This window comes from Phyllostomus discolor, chromosome 10 (genome assembly GCF_004126475.2).
Source record: "Phyllostomus discolor isolate MPI-MPIP mPhyDis1 chromosome 10, mPhyDis1.pri.v3, whole genome shotgun sequence".
In the NCBI taxonomy this organism is placed as follows: domain Eukaryota; kingdom Metazoa; phylum Chordata; class Mammalia; order Chiroptera; family Phyllostomidae; genus Phyllostomus; species Phyllostomus discolor.
Genome location: NC_040912.2, coordinates 14,950,776 through 14,971,983, shown reverse-complemented (window position 1 = coordinate 14,971,983; position 21,208 = coordinate 14,950,776).

The following is a 21,208-nucleotide window of genomic DNA, read 5'->3' as shown; positions in this document are numbered from 1 at the left end:
CCTAAGTCACCCAGCTGGAAGGCAAGGCACAGGGCCCAGATTTGAAATCCAGGCCTACCTACCTTCAGGGCCCTTTCTCTTAACCTTTAGATCCCATTGCCTCCCAGGGAACAGAAAGATGGTGTCAAAAATCCCAGAACATGTTAAAACAGGGAAAACATGTCAAGATGCAATTAAAAGCCCTTGAGATGATACAATACCTCTTGATCAAGACAGCAATGTGCAAGCTTCCAAATAAAATAAAAATTCTGCCACCTTCTGGGTTCCTCAAACACTGCACCTACCCGTCTGTCACAGCACCTACTGCCTTGTAACACATCTTTAAACTGATGGGTTTTTCTTTCCAACCAGCCTGCGGGGTCCTCGAGAAGGCAGACCTTATTGTATATACTTTGCATCCTACGCCCATGGCCCAGAACCTGAACATAGAAGGCCCCAATAAACATTTGTTGAACGAAGGAACTGTACATAGATAATCAAATATAAGGCACTTCAATTCTTGGGGACATACACTGTTGTTCAATGGGTGGGGAAATTAGTAATACTGTGCACTAGTGAATCTTCATCTTAAGGAAAACAGCAAGAGTTAGAACATTCTAAGAACTTCTAGAAGAGGCAACGCATAGTCAGTGCATGTATATCTATCTCTGTTTCCTTTTGCAGCAGTAACAGTTGGCATCCACTCTCTCCCCGCACCCGCTCCAGAGCAGTGGTGAGAGAGGCATTCTGGGTAATATCGTATGGCCTCTCCATTCCACCTCAACACGATGCTGGGAATTTGGTAGAGATTTCCCCTTTCCGACCCCAACAATGTAAAAGTTTTCTCTTCTAATAAAGCCTTCCCCACCCTAACCACCATACACTTCTTCCTCCAAGGAAAGTCCACAGAAGTCAGAAACTGAGAGGAGCTAAGCAAGAAAAGAGCCACATACTCTGATTTTTAGAAACCATGCACCACAAGCAGCTTCCCAAAATCCAGGCCAGATCAAAGAACAGAGAGAAACAGCAGTCGACCGATGCATCCATTCTTCAAACAAAAATGTGTTGAGCACCATATATGTCAGGTAGTGCTGGGGAGGCTGAGAGGAACAAGCTAGACGTGACCCCTGTTCTCACGAGGTTTACACTGAGGCATGGAAGACAGACATTGAATGAAGAATGTAAGTGTGACGAGGTTTACAAAAGAGAAATGTTTGGTGTACGAGAACCTATCCAGGGGGCATCAACAGCAGGAGAACCTAACTCAGACCAGGGAAGGCAGTCATGGAGCCTTAATTGAAAAAGGGAGGTTTTGGCTGAGATGCGAAAGATGTGTAGCAGTTAGCCGGGGCCAAGATGGGTGGGAAGAGCATTCCAGACAGAGGGAATGGCACGTGCAAAGATCTGAATTAACAAAGAAAAGCACACTATGGTTGAGACAATGAAAACTACATTATACCCAGTCCATAAAGAAGAGGAAAGAGGGGGCTGGGACCCTCAGATCACTGACAGCATCAGAAGCCATATTCAAAATTTTGGAATTTATCCTGTATGTGGTAAGAAGGCATTGACAGGTTTTAAGGAGTGGAATGACATGTGAGATTTCCATTTTAATAGGATCACTCAGGTTGCAGTGCTGAGAATGGACAGGAAAGGGGACAGAAAGGAAGTTGGAGACACACGCTGGAGGCCTTCAGTGTAGTCTGGGGGAAAGGTGACAATGTTCTAAACTAGGATGGGGAACACCTAGAGGAGGGAAGGCAATGCCAGCCACCAACAAAAGATAGCTCGGATGGGTTCAGTAGGATTTGGGGATTGCTGACCAAGATCCGGGAATTTCCGAGGACACCACAGCTTTGGGAGAGGGAAGAAGTAGGGGTTGGATGGCAGAGTAAAGCACAAAGGATTTGAGATTTGAGCATATTCATTCATTCATTCAAATATTGCGTGTAAACCTGCAATGCGCCAGATTCCCCACAGGGCCCTGGAGACACCGGGGTGCATCAGGCAGACTAGGTTTATGCTCCTAAGGAGCTCACAGTCTGGGGAAAACAGCTTAAAGAAATAACCAATATACTGTACGCTAAATATGTGTGTTACGACGAGAGTTGAATTGTGTGCCCTAAAAAGGTATGTCAAAACCCTAATGGCAGCACCTATGAATGTGACCTCACTTGAAAATCCATCTTTGAAGATGTAATCAAGATAAGATGAGGTCATCAGTGTGGGGCTTACAAGAAGAGAAGAGAAGAGACACACAGGGTAGAAGTCTCTGGAGACGAAGGCAGGTGTTTGAGAGACAGATTTATAAACCAAGGGACACCAGTGATTGCAGACACCCACCTCTGCCGTTATGCCATGAAAATGGCCCGAACGTTCACAAGAGAGAAGCTGCAGAGAGTCAGCAGCCCAGATTCCACTCCTCAAAGCAGGGAGAGGCAAGGAAGGATCCTCCCCTCAAACCTTCAGAAACAGCCTGACCTTCCTCACAGCTTAATTTCAATACCTAGGCTCCAGAACTGTAAGAAAATACATTTCTATTGTCTTGTGGTAGGTAATTGGTCACAGCAGCCACAGGAAACTATTACTCCTACTTCGGTGACACACGGTAGGAAAGTCTAATCTAAGTGTTTGTACAAGGCTTCCCAGAATAAATGACATTTAAGCTCATATCAAAAGGAGGTATAGGATTGAGCCAGTTAGTGAGGGGGGTTGGGGATGGTCCAAGCAGAGATCACGGCACGTGTGAAGGCTCAGAGGAAGGAGAGAACATAATGGGAGAATTGACGGAACCCTAAATTGCCGACACACAAAGGGAGAAGCAGTAGAAACAAAGCTGAAGCGGTGGTGTCCAAGTCACAGAGAGCCTCGAGGGCGGTTAAACAGAATCGTTAATGTTACAGACAGATGAAGAGCAACTTCCTTGGAACATTTTTGACTTGGGATTTCTTCTGTTTGTTTGCTTTTGACTTTTAAATGCTGTGGAGTTTTTCCATTCCTTCCGGTGGCATGGGGTAAGAAGGCTGGGATCCAGAGGTAGTGTCTAAAAGAGACCCAGTTTTCTACCGCAGGTTCCAGCAAAAGGGCAGATAGTACCAGGGAGGCAAGAGGCAAAAAAAAAAGAGAGAGAGAAAGAGAAGGCAATAAGGCACACCTGTGGCAGGTGAGACTTCTAACACTGTGATGTCTAACTCATAAAACTTCCCTGAGCTTTACTCACCGACATAAAGCAAATGTACAGCAGCCTTGTGCAAGCCTAGCTGTGGAGAACAAAGGGAGGTTCATGTCCACATTTTGGGGCAAAACAGACAGTGCATGGCTGAAAACACAGGAAGACTCAAAGGGATCCAAGAAAAATCAAAGGTAAGTCTCAAGAGAAAAGCAACAGGCAAAATCAACAACAGCCAGGAAGATTTAGGAAAGGTTTGAATTTCCTGCAGAAGGCTTGAGATGGAGACACTGCTTATTATATTTGGATGCTAAAGGAAAGGATTACCTCCAAAAGTTAGGGTCCTGGGGCACTTGAATTACACTACGAAAATGACCCAAAAATCTGCAAGACAGAAAACTGCAGGGAGGCAGCGTCCAGTTTCTACTCCTTATCAGGAGTTCTGGTGAGTTAAGAATTCGAAGAAAGAAAAAAACCACCTCACCCGCTCTAAGAACAGACTAACCGTGACAATGATGAGAACAGCATGCCTAACTGTCACTGAGCACTTTGTGTCAAGCACAGTTCCATGTACATATCATGTCAGAGGCACATGTATTAGCCAAAGGAGCTGAGAGTCTAAGAAACTTGTGTGAAGTCATAAAGTGTATAAACTCCACAGCAGACTGCTAGTTACCCTTTCAAATCCATTCTCCACTTCTCCCATAGTGATAGAGTTTGAATTAGACATGCGTCTACCCATCTGGAGGCTACGTACACCGTACACCACTCTCCTTTGCAGGTGGGTGTGGCTGTGCTGAAGAAAGAACGTAGCAGGCCTGAGGCTGCTATTTTAGAAATGCCTGCGTACAAGCCTGTCCCTTGGCTGGCCTCCGGGAACTTGACTAGTAAACAGTTCCCGATACTAATATAAGTCCCCCCCACATGGTAAGAGTGTCTATAGTGTTTGCACAAACAATATGGCTTACACAAATCACCTTCCCTGTGGATAATCTGAACTTTTAATTCGTGAGAAGCAGAAGGTGCCCCAGTAAGAACTTTGGGTACTCAGTTGCTAAAGAATTTCCCTGGTAGACACATGCTGTTACGACTCATTCTTGGAGGAATTAAGAGCATCCTGTGTGAATCCCCCGGGAGAGGACTCTTGGAAGCGCCTGCCTGATTTTTCTCCAGAATTCAGCCCATCTGTCTTCCCCTTGGCCGAATTCCATTTGTATTCTTTTGCTGAACAAACCATAGCCTGTGACTCATATATGCTGAGTCCTGTGTGCCGTCCTCTCAGTAAAACGCTGAACCAGAGGGTGGTGTTAGGAACCCTTGAGACAATGGCTCTTTTCAGCAATGAAATGTGAGTAGAACTGATGTAATTTTACTTTCACTTGCCCTAAAAGGTATTAACTGCCCTCCCTATCTGACCTGTCACCTTTCTGCAGGTGAGAATAGAAAGGCAGTGGTGAATCAGCTTCCACCATGAAGAGCAGAGCAACGTCCACCGCGGCGATGTCTGATACAGCGCACAGTAGCCACTTGTGTGTGTTTAACTTTAAAGTTAAATTTATTGAGAATACATAAAATTCAAATTAAGATTTGTCAATTTTCAAACGTGCTGGTGGCTATCGTACTGGACACTACAGATGCATATCTTTCATTACAGAAATTTTCTACTGGAGCGAAGAGGTGAGTGGAACCTTGATCGCTAAATGACCTCATGGAGCTGAGTAGACTCAACAAACTGGGCAACGACAAGCACTACACTGTTGGATGATAACTAAATATACTTTTATCTTATTTAAGCAACTATATTTGGGGATATCTTTGTTATAGCAGCTTACTCTATACTCCAACCTAGCTCTCAGTTTATTTTAAATCAACGATAAGAAACATGCAGAAAGCAAAATAATCATGCAGGGCAGGATCAGATTCAGAATATAGTAGGAGCACAGCTTCCCTTGATGCCAAGGTCTTTAATCAGCTCGCACGCCTGTTGGTAACATTGTCCATATGGGTTAGGGTCTCCCAGGATCTGAAAAGCTCAGTTCTTGCTCTACCAATGCCTTTTTGTATCACCATTCAGAAAGAATTTACATAATCTATGTACTTCCTTTTAGTTATTTTTTTTTCTAATCCTCACCTGAGGACATTTTTTTTCATTGCCTTTAGAGAGAACGGGGGAGAAAGAAACATTTGATGCAAGAGAGAAGCATCCATTGTTTGCCTCCCATATGTGCCCAGACCAGGGATTGAACCCACAACCCTTTGGTTACAGGATGATGCTCCAACCAACTGAGCCGCACTGGCCAGGGCCTATGCACTTCCTTTTAATGTAAGCATTTAATGCTATAAATTTCCCTCTCGGTTCTATTTTAGCTTTGTCTCACAGAGTTTCATATGTTGCAGTTTCACTTTCATTCAGTTCAATGCATCCCTTTACTTCTCTGAAAATTTTTTGACCCATGCATTATTTATAAGTCTGTTATTTAGTTCCCAGTGTTTAGAGATTTTTCCATGATCTTTTTGATATCCATTTCTAGTTTGATTCCACTGTGATCAGAGAATATACTTTATATTATTTTAATTCTTTCACATTTGTTGAGATTTGTTTTATGGCTCAGGATATGTTCTAGTTTAGTAAATGTACCATGGGGTTTTTGAAAAGAATATGCACTGTTATTGTTAGGGGGAGTGTTTTATATGTCAGTTAGGTCCTATCAGTATCAACCAACAGGTGTTGTTGAGCTCTATTATTTCCTTGATGATTTTCTCTCTAATTGCTCTATTGATTGTTGAGAGGGGTGTTGAAGTCACCAACTACAACTTGGATTTGTCTGCTTTTCCTTTCAGCTCTATCGTTTTTGCTTTAAGTATTTGCAGTTCTGTACATGGTGAACACACTCTCTTGGGACGCCATGTTTTCTTTGTGGATTGCCTTGTTTATCATTATATAATGTCCCTCTCTGTCCTTGGTAATTCTCCTTGCTCTAAGTCAGCTCTGTCTGATGTTGATACAGCCACTTCTGCTTTCCTTTGTGGAAGTTTTGCATAGCATATATTTTTCCATCATTTTACTTTTAATCTATATGTATCATTTGAACTATTTGAAGTGGGTTTCCTGAATAATATATGGTTGGGTCACTTTTTAAAATCTACTGTAGCAATCTCTGTCTTTTAATTGACATGTTTAAATCATTTACACTTAATATAATTGTTAATATATTATGACTTAAATCTGCCATTTTACTTTTTACTTTATGTTTGATATCTCTGTATTTTTGTTTGTTTTCTTTTTCCTGCCTTCTAGTCAGTTGATTGAACATATTTTAGCATTCCATTTTGATTTATTTATAGTATTTCTGAGTGTTTATTTTTGTAGAGCTCTTTTAATGTTTCCTATAGGCATTCATGTAATGCCTATATTACATTACATGTAATGATGTACACATAACTTATCAGAGTGTACTGGTGTCAATATTTTATTAAGTTTGAGTGGAGCATAGAAACTTTCTCTCTTTAAATTTCTTTATTCTCCTCTATTTATATCATTGTGTTATTTCCTCTCCATCCACTGAGAGCCACATTAAACTGTTAAAATTTTTGCTTCAATAATCAAATATAATCTAGAAAACTCAAGAGTAGGAGGAAATTTTATTGTATTTACCTATTATTTTGCTCTTTTCATGTTCTTCCTGATGTTCCAAGTTTCCTTCTTCTACCATTTCTGTTTTATTTAGGGAATTTCCTTTAGCCATTCTGTTAGGGTAGGTCTGCTGGCAACAAGTATTCTTTGGTTTTCATCATCTGAAAATATGATTCCCTCTTCATTCCTGAAAGATATTTTCACTAGATATAGAATTCTGTTCTTTTCTTTTAGCACTTAAATAATGTTGTATTGCTCCTTTATGACCTCTGGTTTCTGATGAGAAATCTGCTTGTCATTCAAATTGTTTTTCCCCATAGGTAATAGATAATGATGCATCATTTCTCTCTAGCTACTTTCAAGAATTTTTCTTTATCTTTAGTTTTCAGGTAGGGAAAGAAGTAGAGGGCCTCCATTTGTCCTCGATTGCACCAGGTTAGGAGAAGCTTTTTGTTCCTACTAGGCAGGGGTGGGGGTTCAAGCTGGCTGTAGAGGGGTGCCTCATTACTGCACCCCATTTAGACTCCACTGACATAGCAAGGTAAAGAGGCGGCCTTGTTACCACTGAATGCTGGTGAAAGTTCCAAGTCTCCATCAGAGCCCCTCTGACGTCATCTTAGTGGGAAAGGGGAGGGCCACCTCCTGACCATCAAGTAGAAGTGCAAGTTCAGGCTCTCCATGTGACCCACTGACATCACAAGGGCTGGGGATGGGTTTGGGTGGTGGTTCATTATTGCTTGGCAGGGATGCAAGTCCCAGCTGCCCAATTAGCATTCTCTGACACCAGCCCAGTGAGGTGTCTGGGGTTCCTGCCCCATCCTAACTTCATGAGGGTGGAAGTTAGGCTCCTCACTTGGTCTCAGCTGGAGGCGGGATAGGGACACTGTGGTTTTTTTCTGTGATATTTGCCTGGAGTCATGTAGCTAATATCGAAAAGTTTTCCTCATTGTGAGACTATCCCTCCTCTAGTCTTTTAGCTAGCAAGTTTAGGCTTTTATTGGGACTTTCTTTTTTTTGTCTGTACCCATTGGCATTTTCTGGGTTGCTAGTCTTTTCCTGTGAGGCAAAAAGAAAACCCAGGGAACTCGCTGTTGTGTTGTTTGTGAGGTCCTGAGGTTCATAGCTGATCTTCCTCTTCTCTCTAGAGTCTTCTTACGTTTGTTTTATATATAACATCCAGGGGTTTAGTTCACTTAGTAAGAACAACAGTAGAAAGTATGTCTATTGCATCTTCCTCAAAGCAGAAGATGAGCTTCCCTTAAAAATTAAGTGTACGAATAGCAGGTATTCCCAGTACTTAACCCAAATTCATATTTGCAAAACCGTGTGTTCATCATGGAGAGTCTATGCTTGTGAGTCATCTCTCACTGTCACCAGCTTTCCATTCCCCACAGGGACATGTGGGCATAACATTAATAAAGAAAAACTATAATGCCAAACTATAAGTAAATGTCTAGAGTACACAATAGGTATTAATATATATTCCAAGTTCCAACATAATTTTTGTGGGCAATGTTTTCATATATTAAAATGGTGTTATTTTCATTTCTAGTAATTCCTTTTTGCCCCATGACCTTTCCCTACTCAAAGTGAACATTGAGCCACCTGTTACCTGCAGGAGGGATGCTTCTATGGAAAAGCAGATCGTTTTTTCAGTTGTAATACCCTGATCTTTTGAATGCATGATAAGGAGTATATATTACCAAATGTGTTAAAGAGAATGAATACTTATATAAAACCCAGTTTTTCCTATCCTAGAGGAAACACAAGTTTCTTTAGCTGTGGGAAACAGGGAGTCATAAGATGGAAAACCATGAGAGTTTGACAAGTATCTCTGAGACGGGCATCCACATATAATGTGTGTATCTAGGGGATATAAGTAAGAGCCTCAAGAGACCTTGGGACAGGAGAAGGCAGGCCCAAGAGGCTGCCACAATACTGTGTCTGATGAATGAAGACCCGATTCACATGCAATCCCTTCGCAACAGATGACAACCACTTGAGGGCAGGCAGCTTGTTCCCACCCCAATGCCACCCCCTAGGGGGTCCTGGCATGCCTGGGACTGACTCTCGGTCCTGAAGGCATGTGGGCAGGCGGTAGGGGAAATAAGGGCCTGAACTGACTGAAGAAATCCTGATTTTGCTGAGTTTAAACTTCTAAAACATGAGGGCTTGACATCGAACTTATATTCAATTTAAAAAAAAAAATAGGAATAGTTTACATACCTGTGTTAAGAGCCTACATTCCATGCCCACTATAGGGATAATCAAATAATAAAATGAAATTTTGGCAAATGACCAGAAAAATTCCAATAACAGAGCTTGTTTTTCAGTAGAGCTGGTAGACTAAGTATATTTTGACAAATAAATTAATTAACTTTTGCTTAGCATATTCACAGACTTTTAAATTGTCAAGGCAGTTCTATTAGAGTATAATAACCATGAAATGCCACAAAGACTGAGAGCTCCAGTACAGTCTGTACATGGCAGACAATTCAGGTTTTAGAAATCGCCACCTTTTGAAAAAGAGCCACAAAAGAACATGAAAATTGAGTTTCATGTAAGCCAAGTATTTTGTTCAGAAAAGAAAAGCAATAATCATGTCAAGGGACCAAAAGACAATTCATGTCTCTGCTGCTTCCAAAAATGCAAAGAACCTACCACATGATGCTGGAAGCAAGTGCACCTGAGATTTAACTGTGCTACTGCTTACTATCATTATTATTATGGATTTTGTGTTGCACTGATTATAAAATTATGAAAATTTCAGTAGTGTTCTCCTAACCCTATTTTTCCCAGAAGCATGATTTTGCAGGATATGAGTTTTTTAAGTAATGTAGAAAGCAGAAATGTCCTTAGGCCAACAGGGAGGCCCAATTTAACTCCACTGAATGGCGGAGAAGAGAGGGCTGAAGGAGACACCACGCACATTGTCCACCCCCAGCATCCCAGCCAGGGAAACTGGGCCGAAGGCATTTGCGAGTAAGGAAGAGTGGATGAATGAGGTCTGAGAAGCTGAATGCTAAGTGTCAGTCCTCTTCCCCGGCGCAGGTTCCAAGTTTCTGGGAACCAGACAGGATGATGGAAGAGTCTTCTCTGGAGGACTTGATAAAAGAGTAAAGATGTAAAAACGCTAGTATCAGGAGGTCTCCAACAAATGATTCACTCATCACGTTGTAAAGTTTAAGAATGGCGAGTGCTAGACACCCATGCTGAAACTTCCAATCAGCTTTTTAGTTCTTCACACTTTAATGTAAGTAAACAAGCAAGTGGGACATCTAAGGGAAACAAAAATAAAAAAAGCAATTTGGAGGAAACATATACTATTCAGTGAAGAAAACTCCAAAAATATTAATGTCTCAGAGATATAAAAGATGACATAGCATTCATGAAACAAGAATGGGAGGCTATAAAAAAGAGACTATCCCAGGGGAAAAAAGAGAGCTAAAACATAAAAAAATCTAAAAGGCAACCAACCTAGAAGAGACAATATCCAAAACAAACAAATAAATAGGAAGTACAGAAAGAGAGACCAGAGAAAATGGTGGGATGGAAGTCAACAAAAGAATTCAAGAAAATTTCCCAGGATGGAAAGATACAAGTTTCCAAATTAGAAGGGCCTCTAAATGCATAGCACAATGAATTTTTTAATCGCATATTTTAAAAAATACACACATACCAAGTCATATTCTTCTGAAATTTCAGAGCTCTGGGGACAAATAGAAGATTCTGCATGCTTCAGAGAGGAAAAAACAGGTCACTTACCATAAAACAAGAATCAGATGGCTTTGGATTTCTCAACAACATCAGAAGCAAAAAAAAAAAACCAAACCAAAAAACCCCAAGAACAAGAAGTAATGCAGCAATGTCTTCAAAATTCCTACAAATTAAGCCAAACAATTAATCAAGTATGAAGAAAGAATGAGGATATTTTTAGCACTCCTGGGCTCCAAAAATTTATATTCCATGACATCTTTTGGAAGAAACTAATGAATCTTGAGTTTCACCAAAGCAAGAAAGTAATCCAAGAAAAGGGAAGACATGGAGAAGAAAGAGAAGAGAGCTGAAGATAAACCCAAGGTGGAATGATGAGGGTGGATCCCAGGTTAGGAATTGTGCACTCAGTTCAGAAGACAATAGTCCAGACTGGAGCAGTGTTACCGAGACAGCCACAATGAGGGCTGCCATCCTTCAAATACCTGCTGCCTTTCTAACGCAGGACAGAATGCCTAGTGAGCCTGGCTACTACCTATACCTCGTGTTATCTATCTTTAGCCTATCTTGACCATATGCTAATTAATTGAGCTCCTGCTTTCTTCGGCATGCTCCACAACCTAGATCAATGGAAGATATGTAGAGTATGACTTTCTATCCATGTGTCTCAGTCTTTATCATATATCAAACTCACGGTAGGCCTTGTTAAAACCCAGATTTTTGGGCCCTAACCCCAGAGACCTGACTTAGTAGGTCTGGACTGAGACCCCAGAATCTCGTACACATTCCCAGATGATACACTGATGCCACTGGCCAAGGAAGCACACTCTGAGAACCACTGTTTATACCTACCCTTGAGTGTTGGGACTGGTCAGGGTGAGCTGGGGGTAGGAAACACGGAGAATCTCATTCCTTCTACCTGTCTTTACTCTGGACATCTTTGGCCCATGTTCCTGGCCTGAGGAATGTTTTGACTTTCCCAGGATTCATTCAAGTCTTTGCCCACAGACTTCTCCAGAAAAATATTTTGTAAACCACATCCATAAGATGCTCTTCAAGCTTTTTATATCCTAGAGGCTTTCCTCTAGCATTGGCAATATAGCTTTTTCCCTCTTCAGCTAGGTTTGTGCTGATCACTCACATTTTTATGCATGCTTATACATGCAGACATACATATGTGATTTTAAAATTGTTTTGAAGTGAGGAAATGATGAACACAAAAGTCAGCAAATAGTTACCACCAGAGAAAAAAAAAGAGTGTAATCAGGGCAGGGCACAGAGAGGATTTCTTAAGATGTTGGAATGTCTTATATAGATGTCTGTTCTTACTGTTAATCTTTAAAGACTAATAAGATATATATCTTATTTATTTTGTGTATGAATTATACAGTTTATAATTTTTAAAAGAGGAAATACTACTTTCCTAATGAAAAATCTCTAAAAAAGGAGGAAGGAGGAAAGGGAGGGTGGGAGGGAGGGAGGGAGGGAGGGAGGGAAAGAAACACCATTCAGGAAGGAGAGAAGACAGCTGAGGGAAACTGCTCCTCCAGGATGAAGGCAGTAACAGATTTGGTGAGAGGATGCTTGGGACAATACAACCAAATCGGGATTCATATTGTCCCGGTTCATTACCTCCCCCACTCCCTTCAGCTGGTGGTCAGCCCAGTCAAAGAAAGATGTGTAATAATCACATGGCAACCAATGTAGAACCTACACATACAAGTTGCGAAAACAGCAAGAAAGAAAAAAAAAAAAAAAACAAGCAAAGAATTGGTGACATCACTAGAGGAACTTCCCCAAAGACTGCCATTATGGATTAACCAGGTAGGATTGCTGAAACTGAAAAACTTCTTGAAAGTCATGGATCAAGTCCCCATGGATAGGGGCAAGCACCCATTTAACTGCCCTGAACAAAGAGTGGAACAAAAATTTACCAAGGCCTTTAAAGGCAGGAGGAAAAACAAAGTAGGTCAGAGGTGAACTACCCTATGGAAGATACCCCTTAAGGCTGCCTGCCCCTCTTCTCCAGGGGCTGCTGGGGTTGGGTGAATTGGGTGCTCAGCTGCTCTGTCTGGACTAGAAGACGTTGCCCCTGGCCATAGCTGGCTGGCCCAAGGAGAGACTCAAGCAATGGCTCAGACCAGCCCTATTCAATTCTCTGATGAAACTGAGACTAGGGTTTGCTGGAGCAGAGACACTGATAGCAGAATTCTACAAACTCCTGCTTCTTCCTGTCATTTTCAAGACTTGGCTAGTCATCAATTTGTTAGATGAATGAGATAATCTTGTATCTGTCCTATACATTTATTTTTCACTTAAGATAGCCAGAGTCTACTTGTCTTACTTGCAACTGAAAGAATCTTAATTCATGCAGCCTTGTAACTATTTTCAAGTGGAGCCTCCCAAAGCCTGACTTCCAAATATTTGAGTAAATTTATGGTTTTCAAAAATATTCTGTCAAAGACTTACGATTCCTGGAAGCAGTATGACACATGCTGTTCTCTGTATAACGAACTCATTTCCCCCTAAAAGGAAAGCAAGTGAGCTGCACTGCAGGCCTCAGGGATGTTGTGTGATAACCCAAGTGTGAATAACCAACCTCACTTGTGTCTGATCACCTGAATCACTCGGAGGCACGTCTGATTGGCATCCAGACAAGAGTCCTCAGTTACACAGGGGAAACCTTCCCTGTGAATCACTGACTTGCTCATTTTTATCCATTTTATCTTTACTCTTAATGTTTTCTTTTCATTACAGGAGTAGAATAGATAAAATGATATAGAGTGGTATTTATAATTAGCTAGTGACTAGTTTTCAGATATTATACTGTGTTGATATATTCACATAACTCACAAATTAACCATGTCTAAATAAGCAATTCAGGATGGCTGAACCAATTCTATGTCACTACCAAATGGCTCAGTGGACTGAATACCGGCCTGTGAACCAGAGGGTCACTGGTTCAGTTCTTGGTCAGAGCTCGTCCTTAGGTTGTGGGCCAGGTCCCCAGTGCAGGGCATGCAAGAGGCAACCACACACTGACGTTTCTCTCCCTTTCTTTCTGCCTCCTTTCCCGTCTCTCTAAAAGTAAATAAATAAAGTATCTTTTCAGAAAAGTTGACATAGACAAGTATTTCATACATTAACATTTATGCTTCTTATAAAACAGAACTTCAGGTTGCTGAAACTAACAAGCCATGTACAATTGACATTAATCAAGGACATTGGTAAAAGACTGAAACAAAGATTTTTGCTCAAATTGATGACTGTATAGCAAAAAATGTATCTCAGGTACCACGTTTTCTAGTGGTACCTGACCAATGATCACACTATAGATCAATGTTTTCAGAAACTGAGCAATGATAAGAAAGACTAACTTCATAAATAAAGTTAGCAAAGCATTCTTCATTGCAAATTGATGAACACACAGATGTAGCTAACATGTGTTCTTTTTTTGAAGCTGTACATATTTAATATATAAGCCTTGATAGGTTTAGAGATCAGTATACACCACGAAACCACCACAATCAATGCCATAAACATATCCATCATCTCCCAAAGTGTCCTCTCACCCTTTTTATTCATTTATTTTTGTGTGATAAGAATACAACATAAAGTCCCTTCATACATATGAAATTTGAACGTAATGGTGATTAAAAAAATAAAGAATTCTTTTTCTTAGCTTCATTGTCAACAAACCCAACTAGCTCGGTACTATACAAGACTATGAAAGAGTACAGTGTCCACGAGTGTGGCTCGCAGTTTAAGTCTCTGGGAAAAGTCTATTCTGATGGCACAGCTGCGACGGCAGAGCAGCAGCCTGGGGTTGTTACTCGGGCTGAAGAGCTTGCACAAAATGTCAATTCAACACACTGCTTCCTCTCACCAAACACATATACATGTGAAAAATGTCAACAGAACTAAATATGCTTAGTGACCCAGTGAGAATTTTGAATCATATAAAGTATAATGTACTAAACTTGATATCAATCTTTAGTATGTGAGAACATGGAAGTGTATTATAATGAATTGTTATTGCTACAGAATTATAATAGTTACTAAGGGAAAACATGGACAATGTGTGGGCTGTGGACAAATTCGTAGTGCTTCTGAAGGGTAAAAGTTTAATTTGGCCACAGTATTTTAGGGATGTGAATGAGATAGCCAGACTTGCTTTTTTGTCTGGCATCCTCAGCATTCTTAGTGACCTTCACACTTCCACACAAAGAAGGAACACATCAACAGGCAAAAGGAAAGTTGGAAGCTTTAAAAAAAAAATAGCACAGAGTTTCTACAAGTTAGCAATTTTCAATAAAGGGAGTAGCGATCTTGATATTTTACATCTGAAAGGTTAACACCAAATACCTTACAAATTTAATACATTTTGATTTATTTTCCATTAAAAAAAGTTCAATGTTTAAGAAATTTAGGGATCCCCAAACCATTTCTTTCATCAAAATATAATGTTTATTTATAATAATTTTACACAATAAGTTTTTAGAACTCATTACCAGCAAAAAAAAAAAATGAGCTTTGAAAATAATGCATCATCTGCTTCACTGTGTTAAAAATCAATATCCTGAGTATGCAGAAATTGTTCTAAAATTTCTTCTTCCACTTCAGCCAACATACCTCAAGACACTCTACTACTGTAATGGGGTTCAGAACGAAGATGCCCAGGAATATAGGGGGAAAAAACACCCCACAGCCACAGTTTGGGGGATGAGGGAAGCAGAGGATGGTGACTGAGAGGCACTTTGCGTATCTAGGCAACTTGGCTAGTTTGTCATGTTACTTGCTATGCCGTGCTCCGGGCTAGGGAGATGGGTGTGACTTTGACTCATGATGCGGGGTGGGGGACTTACAGCACCTGCTGGAGAGGCACGAAGGTGTGCCTGCCCTGAGGAAGGATGGCAGCCGAGAGAATGTAAGCTGTACAGAAGACTGGCAGAATGCAGCCAACTATGAAAGGAGTCGGAAATGGGGTCAGGTAGAAGGCTCCGAGTGAGGATTTAGATGAAGGTGGGCAGCCATGCGGTTTGAACGGGTGCAGAAGAGTCAGTCACGCTACTGGTAGTGACATAGGAGCCATGTGGGCTGTAGGAGGCGGTCGGCCGTGGGCTAGTAAGAAAGCAGGCAAGCCGCTTTGATCGTTTCTGCTCTAGTGGACTCCAAAGCCATCAAGGACCCTTCCTTGCAAGGCGCTGGCCTGCTGCCTCACAGACCCGGACTTCATCTGGACTCTTGAGAATTATGTTTTTCCTGACCTGCACTAGGATCCAGGGCACATGGAACATGTATTCCTAGGCTATCACACAGAGGCTGATGACAACATACCCCAGGTCCTGAAGGAGAGAGCCGCTGCGTGAGGATGGTGACGCATCCGGAGAGACTGGAGAATTTCCAGACAGACTGGAGAACTGTTTGTGCAGTGGCTTAAGATAAGAAATGGGGAAATTCGGGGGCTTTTCTCTTACAGCCTTTTGGGGAACAAGGGAAGTGCTGGGTCTCATGGGAAAGGAGGGCTCCAAGCATAAGTGCTCTGAACCCCTCCAAGACTGGAATATTGTAAATGAAGACATGTTCCTTCCAATACTGGTTGTTGGGTCACTCACCAAAGTGCCATGTGGATGGGCCCCTGTCTGCCTGGTTACACTATGAACGTTATTAAAACAATACCCAGACACAACCTAGACATATGTCACCTCCTGTAACTAACATTTCTAGCAGTCCAACCTCAATTTGTCAGTTAAATGCTTTAAGGGTGACAAACACATGTACATTCAAAGCATTCACATGGGGAATCATTATTTCCCTCATAACTTTGATTAGTTAAAATTGCAGAAGACAAAAGTTTGAGCATACAGCAATTTCTATTTTAATCACCTATATGTACAAACTCAATGAGTGTGTACAACTTTTTACCTCACTTTTCCTATTTACTTTTATTGTAATTTTATGTCTGTGAACATAATTTTAAAATAGGCCTGTAGCCCTGACTGGTGTGGCTCAGTTGATTGGGTGTTGTCCCACAAGCCAAAAGGTCACCAGTTCAATTCCTAGTCAGGGTACTAGCCTGGTTAGCGGGTTCAGTCCCCAGTCGAGGTGTGTATGAGAAGCAACCTATCGATGTTTCTCCCTTACATCGATGGTTCTCTTCTTCTCTTTCTTGTACATCTTTTCCCCTCTCTCGTACATCCTTTCCCCTCTCTCGTACATCCATCCATCCATTTGTAACCCCCTTAGTATGTCCTTGATATGAGAAGACATGATGAAGTTTGGTAAAATGAAAAAGAATCTTACAGTGAGGGGATGTCAATCACATCCAAGCCTTTGTACCCATCCATACAACATCCACCTTGGGTGACCAGTTGAGATCTCCACTCGAACACCAATGTGGCGGCCTGCAGCCAAGGCACTGTGAACACTGCACTGGGAAGAACGGGTTAGAATGGGGGACAACATTGGACGGGCAGATCACACTAGATAACTGTTGTAAATTTCTGGAAAGACTACATTGCCATAATCTAAACTAGAGAAGGAAATGGACTAGAGAGTTTTCACAAGGTAAAACCACAGAGCTTGGGGACTAGATGAAAGAGAAAAGGAACAAAGATGACTTCCAGGTTTCTGGCTTAAGCAAATGAAAAGGTAGTGGAGGTATTTACTGACATTTTGGAGAAACGGGGTTTAGGAAGAAAAGTAAGTTTTATTTTTGACATGTTTTTGAGATATACTCATGACTTATCAAAATCATTATATTCAAAGTGAATATGATTTTCCTACTCAGAAAAAAAAAAGAAATTTGAAGAGTGTTTGAGTGTCAGTATTTCACAGCTCACTCTTAGAATTAGTTTTACCTAGTGAAAAGAGCTAGAGTACGCATATCCTGTACTTTGAGTACCAGATACGCAGCCAACCAACTGTGTAACTGGAGATATCGCCCCGCTTCTCCTAGCCTCTAGCTCCTCATGGAGACAGAAACCCTGCTTCATCACGGGGCAGGCAATTCAACGGTGAACAGCAGTTTGAAAATGGACAGGGCAAATCAATCTGTGGGGTTACTATTGTCTTTTATACTTTTGAATAACAAAATGAATGAGCCATTTATTTTCTGTGTTTTAATAAGAATATTATTCCTAAAATTGAAGGAGGCATGATTAGAAGAGTTTTTTCATTTTTAAAACAGAGAATCACTTTTAAAAGTTCATTAAAGAACCCAATATCAATACTTAGAAGTCCAACAGATTTATAGATTTTAAATGAAAAGGATAAGTTCTCAGTTTTTGTTTTATTAAAGCTTTTTAAGCCATTTATACAGATGTTTCTGTTACTACTTTGCAAGGTGTTGGAAGTATTAAGTATAACTGTCCTGATTAAAGAAAATACTCTGTAACCCAGAAAGGGAGATTAACATCACTTACTACATGAGCTTTTAACTGAGAGGGTCTGAGTTCTAATTCTGTCACTACCAATTAATAGCTGCCTGACCTTGGACACATTATTTAAACTTTCTGTGCCTCAATTTCTTAATCTGTAAATATCAATAATAGTATCATCCTAGAAGAATTAAATGAATATATGTAAAGCACTTAGTGCTATGTAAAAGGACTTGAGGGCAATTAGAAAGGTATGTCTTGAAATCAGAATGAAAATAGTGAGGATACATATGTAGAAGTGAGCAGCCTCAATACTAACCAAATTAATAGCTTTTTGTTCTACTTTGTTATTAATAGCATTCAGTGGTGGGAATAACAGAAAGGGAAGGGCTCTGTTATTACTAGAAGAACAGCAAATGGATAAAATCTTTCTGGAAAACAATTTCCATAACGTGGTGCCAAACACCGTAAAAATATTAATATTGTTTGACTCATCGTTCTGTTCCTAAAAGTTGCTCTTTAGAAAATAATCAGATACAGAGAGGCAGGGTTGTGTGCAAAGAGAGGAAACCACCCAAGTGTTCATCTGTGGATGAACAGCATCCTGAACCACAGCACGGCACCTTCTAAACCGATGCACTGAGAAGGGCGCAGTGCACACCACTTCTGTGGCATTCTTACCCAAAACACAGACTCTGAATTTAATTACGAAAATATATCAGACAAACCCAAACTGGAGACATTCCACAGAGTAAGTCAAGACAATGAAAGGCAAAGAAAGATGGAGGAACTATCCCAAAAAGGAAGAGACTAAGGAGACACTACAACTCAATGTAATGCATCATCCTGGACACTAGCAGAACAACTGGCAAAGTTTGGATAAGGTCTGGAGACCAGTTAATAGTAGTTTATCATAGTTAATTTTTCATTATGGCCATTGCATGCGATTATGTAAGGTGTTAACATTTACAAAAGTTAAGCGAAAGGTATACTGAAAATCTTTGTGTTATTTTTGCAAATTTTGGTGAGAAGTTATTTCAAGAAAAAAAATTTTAATAAAAAATGTTAGAATTGTATACTCATACAGCGATTATGTATCCATTAAAAATGTTTAAAAATAATCTTAATGACATTGAAAAATTCTCACCATATAGCACTGTGAGGGTAAAAACAAAAACCAGATTGTGAATTTGATTATGAAGTACAAATGTGAATATAAAAATTGTGCATTGAAAACTAAACCTCAGAAAGAATCCATTAAAATATTAAGGGGTTATTTCTAAGAAAATATCAGAAAAATAGTAGAAAATAAGTGTAAGAAAATACCACTTATAATATTTTGTTATTCTTTTTTGCATTTTCATGTTTCCCAATGTTTTCTTCAATGAGCATCTATCACTTTTAAAGTTAGAAAAATGTTATTTTTAATAACACACCAGGAATCACAAAAATTTGTGGACATATTTCTTCAGCTTTGCTTTAATAAACATATTTTTCAATACTTTAAATTTTTAAAACTATTACTTTGATAAGCCAACCATGATTAAGTCTTGGCTTATGTGAGTTTCCTAATTTAAATCAGTAGCCAAAAATGCTTGCTGGTTTCACCAGCTATTTGGACATAAACGCTGTGGAACTCATGTGTAAACAGTTGCTTCATTTCCACTAAAGACCTGGAACCATTCACTGGGTCGTCAGAGGAGCTTGAACCTGTGCCTGAATCCCAGTCAAGAATACAAGAAACAGAAATTTTACCATTTCTCCTCAGCCTGTCGCTAGTCAAGAGAACAATGCATTTGTGCCAGAGACTGGGAAATAAAAAAGAAATCAGATCTTTCTGAGAGACAATTCAAGGTGCCCCCAGGTGTCTTGGGTGGCCTTACTACAGGGCAGCCTTCTGAGTGACCGGAATATTTAGCACTGCACAGTTGCGGGGGCATAAAGCATGGTCCTTATCCCAAAATACCTCCTCTGTGGGATAATGCCTAGGACTGCTATGCACGTGTCTGCTCCCTCCTTCCAGGCATTGTCCATTCCACAAACATCCCATAATATTCCCATCCCTACCTGAAAAGTTCGAGATGGGGCCCCAGTTCATGTCTCCAGACTTCCCTCTCACTACTTCACAGCCAAATCCAGCCACAGGTCTGAGCTTTGCATCCTTACTCAGCGAGTCTTAGCTTTCAGCAACAACTGCATCCCCACCATCTCTCTTCCAACCTCATCTCTGTAGGCCAAGTCTGATCAACCAGCTCCCAAGGCCTGCTGCCCCTTTGCTCCCCTCTGGATCCCCATGGCTTCATCAGCCGGCCTTCATCAGCCTGCCTCCTGACCTTTCAGTATAGCTCCTCTGGCCCCTCACCATCTGCTTTCTCTGCTCTACCTACTGGGGGCCCCATCTTCCCACATGTAACATGCCATCAAAGGACTACTTTATACTGTCACCTTTTTCTGTATTTGGTATGACTCACCTTACTCCAGAAAGGACTTAAGATAGCATATACTCTGATCCTACCATGTTGTCAGATCCCATGTTGTGGGATTCTTAACCCATGTGGCTTCTCACCAGGCTTCTATCCACCCTACGAAGCATAACGGGACCCAAAGGCAGTGTTGCCCTATGACAGCAATTCCTGTCACTCCTGAGACAGGCCAATGAGAGTGGCAGAGGTGAGCCTCTTACCAAGAAGGAAACAGAGGCAAAGAACTAATCTTGAACTGCTAGCTAGAAGACAAGTAAAATACTAAGATAGCAAAGACAATACTGTGATCTTTTTTTAATTTTCAAATTTTTACTTTCAACGTTAGCTGACACAACATTATATTAGCTTATAGCATTAATATATAGCATTATATTATATTATAATGCTTCATAGCATATTATATTATAGTAGTTAGACATTTATATAACTTATGAAGTGATCACTCCAATAAGTCTAGTACCCATCTGATAGCATAGCTATTACAATATTATTAACTATATTCTCTGTTATACTTTACATTTCTATAACTATTTTTATAACTGCCAATCTGTACTTCTCAATTCTTTCACCTTTTTCACCCAACCTCCCAACACCCCTCTCCTCTGATACCCATCAGTTTATTCTCTGTATCTATGAGTTTCTTCCTGCTTGGGTTACTCTTTTTAGATTCTTACTTTTTTTAGATTCTACATATAAGTGAAATAATATGGTACTTGTCTTTCTCTGTCTGACTTATTTCACTTAGCATAATACCCTCTAGGTCCATTCATGTTGTCACAAATGGCAAGATTTCATTCTTTTTATGACTGAGTAATTAAAATTCCATTGGACATATGTATATACACCTTCT